The 5,635-nt window shown below is 33.2% G+C and overlaps 1 long non-coding RNA gene across 1 annotated transcript; it reads right to left on the bottom strand.

The window, feature by feature from the left end:
* Positions 1–355: 355 nt before the first annotated feature.
* Positions 356–1,683, bottom strand: LOC134856444 (uncharacterized). Its single transcript, XR_010164809.1, has 3 exons — positions 1,590–1,683; positions 1,183–1,276; positions 356–503 (listed from the first exon to the last, which is right to left on the bottom strand). It is a non-coding gene; the product is annotated as an uncharacterized LOC134856444 (long non-coding RNA).
* Positions 1,684–5,635: the final 3,952 nt, after the last annotated feature.

The raw sequence follows: 5,635 nt of genomic DNA, 5'->3' as shown, positions 1-5,635 counted from the left end.
ACCTTTCCGAAAAAAAAACAGTTAAAGAGTCGCTCTTGCGAGAACTATTGTGGTGAAAACGAGGCTCTATAATTTTTTGAAACAAATATTTTAAAAAAAAACCATAACTTAAGGAAAAAATTGAAATTATCAATTTGGCCGATATACATTTGAGAAATTGTTTTCTATCGAGTTAAGAATTGAACTTAATGGATCGCTTGAAACCTGGTGATTTAAATAGGCAAAAAATCAAAACTTAAGTTTCTGTGTTCTTTTTTGTAAAGAGGCATAAATCTGCACTTTGTCTGGTTATAAAAAACTAAAATAACTAAATCGAAAATTTGCGGTTGATGAAATCATAACTAAAATTGCAACCTGAGGGCTCGAGCTCAGGGTCCAAAGAAAACCAATTATTTTTCCTGAATATTGAGCGACTCATCCTTTCAATGGCAAACGTGTCATTCCAGAAGGGATCACGTTGCTGGAATGTGGAAGTGTAATATCGAACCATGCAGAAATAGGGACTAAAATACAAAATTGACTGTTGAAATACAAATTGACAAATTGCAAGCTGATTTTTTTTTCGAGTAAAATTTCATCAATCTGAAAGAGCTAAAACAAGATGAGAACTTTGCAGTGCAGAACTAGTCGTAATTTTTCTTGTAAAATTCGTGTCAAGATTTTACCCTTGAAAATAGGAACCTTACAATTGGTTTTAAATATATTGACTATTCCAAAACTTTGAAACAATTTTGAGACTCAGGAGCCAAGGCATAAGGGAGTTCGAGAAAAACAAAAATTGATTCAAACAAACTAACCTAGAAAGTCTGAAAAAGCCGAAAAACAGTAAAGAGACAAAATGAGTGGGAAAATAAGTTTTGACATTTCAAAGAACTCAATTAAAAGCTTTTAAATTACTCCTCTTTCAAATTACTCATTGATGTTTACAGACTTATTATTAGCCTCAATTTTTGTGGAGAATTATTGAAGAACATTTTTTGCATAGATGAAGCATCGATAAAAAAGTTTTACCTCTTTTTTTACTTTAAGTATCCAATTGTTCAACTCATATTATTGTAATTATGATTATTAACTTTTCCAAAATCTTGATTTTCGAAAATCTATGATTTTCTTGACATCAGGTTAAAAATTCTCTCATAATTACACATTGAGGTTGCTACAAAAAAACGAAATTTTACTGACCTAAAACTGCGACAGGTTGCTCCGCGTATGGTTTTGGAGTCCGGTAAAACAAATTCAAATGAATATGCACTCCGAGCATTGTCAATAAGGAGATCTGAAAAATAGAAAATTCAGAGGAATTGAACTTTAACCTTTTGATAAAATGAATTGTTTTTTTTTATTCGATTTTTTTTAATATAAATTAAGGTTTATGCTTGTTTTCGTCCCCTTGTGTGGTAGTAATGAAATCAAATACCATATCAATTATATGGTGTTTTTAAGTATTCCATCCCAAAAAACAACTGCTGGCTCTTTTGAGATTCCACAAAAATGTATTTGCAGAGGAGTTGCAAACAACGCAACTGAAATGAACCAGACAAAAAACAGTGCACAAGAAGTAGCGACAAGAATCGACAAAATTCACTTACGATAGATTGAGAGAAACATAAAGAAATTTGATTGCGTAAAAATCATTTTGGTTACTTTTGAGAATATAACTTTTCGTCGACTTTACTATTGTCGAATTGGTAAAGCTATTTAGCTAAGGCAATGCGTTGTATATTTATTTCCAAATAAACATATTTTAGCTGTTTACTTAACCATAGTTATAAGTGGAGCGATGCAAACTATCGTCTTTATGTTTTCTTCAATGACAAATACACATTTTTTGTTCCTAGCTTCTTCAATGTCAAATGAACAATATTTGTAGTTTTAATTATTCATAGTTTTACATACAACAATGTCACCTATTGTCGTGTCAAATCATGTAAAATGATCGGTTTATATTGATATCGAAATTTTGTAGCCTTGTAAGCGAAACATTTGTTATAAAAAGCTCGCATCAGGGCGACGCCTTGAATGATCTGACTGCGGTTTAAATCTTATTGAGTACTGTTTGACTGAAAAAGTTGATGAAATATCGAAATCTATTTTACCCGTTTTTGAAATACCCTCTCCACACGCTATTACAGTTCAAACATATATATTTAGCATGGTTTTAAAAAGCAGTTGGTTTTAAAAAGCAGTCAGTAGTCGAAAGAGTCGCCCCGATATACGAGAAAACTTAAAAACGCACAACTTTTATCACGCTTCAAACAAGCTTTTGATAATCACATTGTAGCGGATTTCGGAGAAAAATTTGGAATATTGTTTTCAGACATTTTTCAAATTTGTCATGGAAACTTTTTGTGTCATCTAAAAAAAATGATGTCCTACGCTCAAACTTGAAAGATAATTTTTCACCTCGGTTTTGTGTCATAATGAGTCATATGTGTCATTAACTTTGAAAATGATATTTTCAATAGTTTATGTTCTTGTAAATGACCACAAATTCAATAAAAAAAATAGAGCTAAGCTTCAGATCTATTGAATTCTGAACGAAATTTGGACAGTGTAAATTATTTTAATTCTCAATTTGTTTTAAAAAATGTTCGAGCGATCTATGTAAATTATAATGAGGAAATTAAAACTTTATTTATTTGATTGCTAACTGCTTTAGAGAACTTAAATATCGCAAAAAATACTGTTTAACCGGAGTGAGCTAGGACCGATGTGGTTAACTCATAGAGTAATTTCGGATAGGGTACACCGTCTGCTCGTCACGCTATCTTATTTTCGGCCGGATAGATTCGTGCAACTTCTTAGTCTAATACCGATCCTAATCTTACTCTTATACTATTCTAGTCTCAGGTTGTTTAACTAGTCTCTGCTAGGCTCAATAGATCTAGGGTATACTGGTTTATTGCGGCTGCTGAAGTTCTCTTGGAGAGGCAACTAATTTCTAAGTTAAATTCAAATCTCTCTGGTGCTGAAATTACAAGTAATTTCAGCACCTACAAATAAGTGGGTTGTTAGTTAGATGGATCATGATTGGTTAATATTAAATACTTTACAGTGGTAAAATATCTAATTTATCCAATCATAAAATGTAGTTTAGATCAGGTTCCACCCATCCGGGTTTTACAGAGTTTTTTAGAATAGTCTTTCTGCAATTCAAAGGATGGATGATGGACGTTGGTATTTGGCGAACATCATATTTCTTCTGGGTTTTCTTGTTAGAGAAGTTCCAGGTTCAATCGCTGTGTCTTCTCATGACAACGACTGGGTTTTCGCAACAAACTCAAATCTGATTTCAGAATGGTTGGCTTTGATAGGTTTTTCTGTTCCATGTAGAGAACTTCTTTTGTGTTCAACCTAGTCTGGGAATGGCGTGGAGATTGTGCGTGGAGGGGATGCCTGGTTACTCGGATCTGTACGTATACTTGAACATCGAGGTGGTCATTGGTCTAGTTCAATGAAGTCCTTTTCTGCGAAGTCAAGTCGTACTCTAAATCCTTTGAGTTGTGATTGTGGACGGCATATTGATTGTGGTTGGCCATTCTTTTTAGAGTGTAGTGGTGTCCTTTTGTCTTTGGCTGTTCGTCTTTGGTGTTGTATGCTGATCTATATACTGCAAGGTGTAATTTACATTTTATAAAATTTCTATTAGTTCGGTGTTTTAATTATGATTTTGGTTAGTTGTTTTCACAAAAGCTTTTTGTTTTAGTTCGGTTATTTTGAAGAGTTACTCACCCTTGAGTACCTCTTATTAAAAATAGGAGTGTGGTCACAAAGCGTGGATGTAGCGCGGTGGGTTAGGCCGGCTATAGAGCATGCTCAGGACGTCCTCTCTGGTGGGTTAGGCCAGGAGTGGGAGTATGATTTCGTGCGGTTTTTGTGAGAGGTCCTGTTATGTGATAACGTTTTATGTTGGGTTTATAGTGGTTTTTCTTATGTTTCGTTGGTTGTATCCTTTTTTAAAAAATCAAATTGTTTTTGGTATGGGTTTGTCTTTCGACTTTTTTGTGTTTTATTATTTCTTTCTTAGACTTTATAATAGTCTTCAAAAGAATAAATTATCCAGTTTTAAACTGGGTTAATCCGGTTTGGGTACCGTTGGTTTCCTTTTCTTAGTCATGCTGTTATTCTATGTGTTGTGGTGTTTAGTAAGCTGCGTTGGTTAGTTTTGTTTAGTATATAATTCCTTTCCAACCGGGTTAAAGGAAAGTTTGAAACTTGTTATCGTGTGTTAGAGTTGTTGAGTGTGAAAGCTTGAAACTGAAATTCATTATTTAAACAATTCTTCGTGGGCGAGCTGTGCGAGTTTGGATAGAATTCTTGTGCGAGTGAATGAAAATATCAAAAGGTTAGTACTGCATTTTCGTTTTATCAATTTACTACATAGAATTTCAATTTTACTGCTAGTTTTGGGGAAAAATTAAGTTACAAATTTTCATCATTATTAGAATTACTGCTTTTAGGGAAATAATTTATAAATTAATTTACTACATTGGTATGAATTTTATTTAATTTAGCTGGTGCAAAAGATTATTAGAGTTTTGAACAATTTGAAGAAGTTTTCTATTTTTTATTTTTCTTTTGTGTATTTTGCAGATGATCGTGAGATGAAGACTAAAAATCTAAAAGAGACATGGATAAAGAATGGTTAGTTTTTCAATTTGAATTTATTAGTTAAGAATATGTATAAATTATACTTACCTGTTAGTCGTCGGGGAAAAAACCGTGGGGGAAGATGTCGTGTATTATGTCGGAATTTGTTAGTAATTTTGCTAGTATGCGAATGATGTTTTTAGTTTGAAGCAGTGGCCAAAGCAATTGAAGTGCTTTAATGGTTTTTAGTTCTTCAGTGCCAACTGCAAAATCATAAGGTGTGTTTTGGATGAGATTATATAATTTAGGATTGTATTTAGTGTTGTGGATGAATTCTAATATTGGGATTTCTATAGGTTGAATAAATTCATGTGGGATAAGGAAGGGTCTGGATTCTTCTGCGTTGAAGGTCTTCGTGATGGGACAAAAAATATACATTTGGGTTATGGGGTCATAATTGCGAAGAATACCGTGAAGGTTAGTATCTTTGATGCAATATGTGAAGTTAAGAAAAAATGGTGATGTGTATTTATAGTTAATAAATTGAAAACGGTGGTGTGGTTGTCTTGATGGAGTGTGTAGATCAAAGTGATTTTGTATGAAGCGATAATATGTATATGTGTGGGTTTGTTTAGTGCGTAACATAATGTCGTGTGAGCAGTGCAAATCTCGTTCATGTGGTGCAAGGAAATGAAAGGTTAGTGAAAATAATTGAAATTTTTCTTTAAAACTTTCGTAAGCTTGTGTGTCGGTTAGTGCTTCAGAAATGACGTGGTCGAATTTGCGATCAAATATATTGAGTGTAAATACATATGGTGTTTTTATGAAGAATTTTTCTGTGATTTGTGGGTTAGCGAAACGATCATCATCTAAAAATTGGTCTTGGTTAGCTCGGATGATGTTGTGATCGTAATATTCTAGCGTATATTCGTTTGCTCGGGGTGCAGTGTATGTTTTTAGTGACTTTTTATATCCTATATAAGTAAATTGTCTATGTGTTAGTGGTGTGGTGAGTCGATATAGCATATCTTGATTTCTTTCTATA

This window comes from Symsagittifera roscoffensis, unplaced genomic scaffold (assembly GCF_963678635.1).
Source record: "Symsagittifera roscoffensis unplaced genomic scaffold, txSymRosc1.1 SCAFFOLD_560, whole genome shotgun sequence".
In the NCBI taxonomy this organism is placed as follows: Eukaryota; Metazoa; Xenacoelomorpha; order Acoela; family Convolutidae; genus Symsagittifera; species Symsagittifera roscoffensis.
The sequence above is the reverse complement of the archived record's forward strand: the minus strand, read 5'-3'. Positions and strand labels throughout refer to the sequence as shown.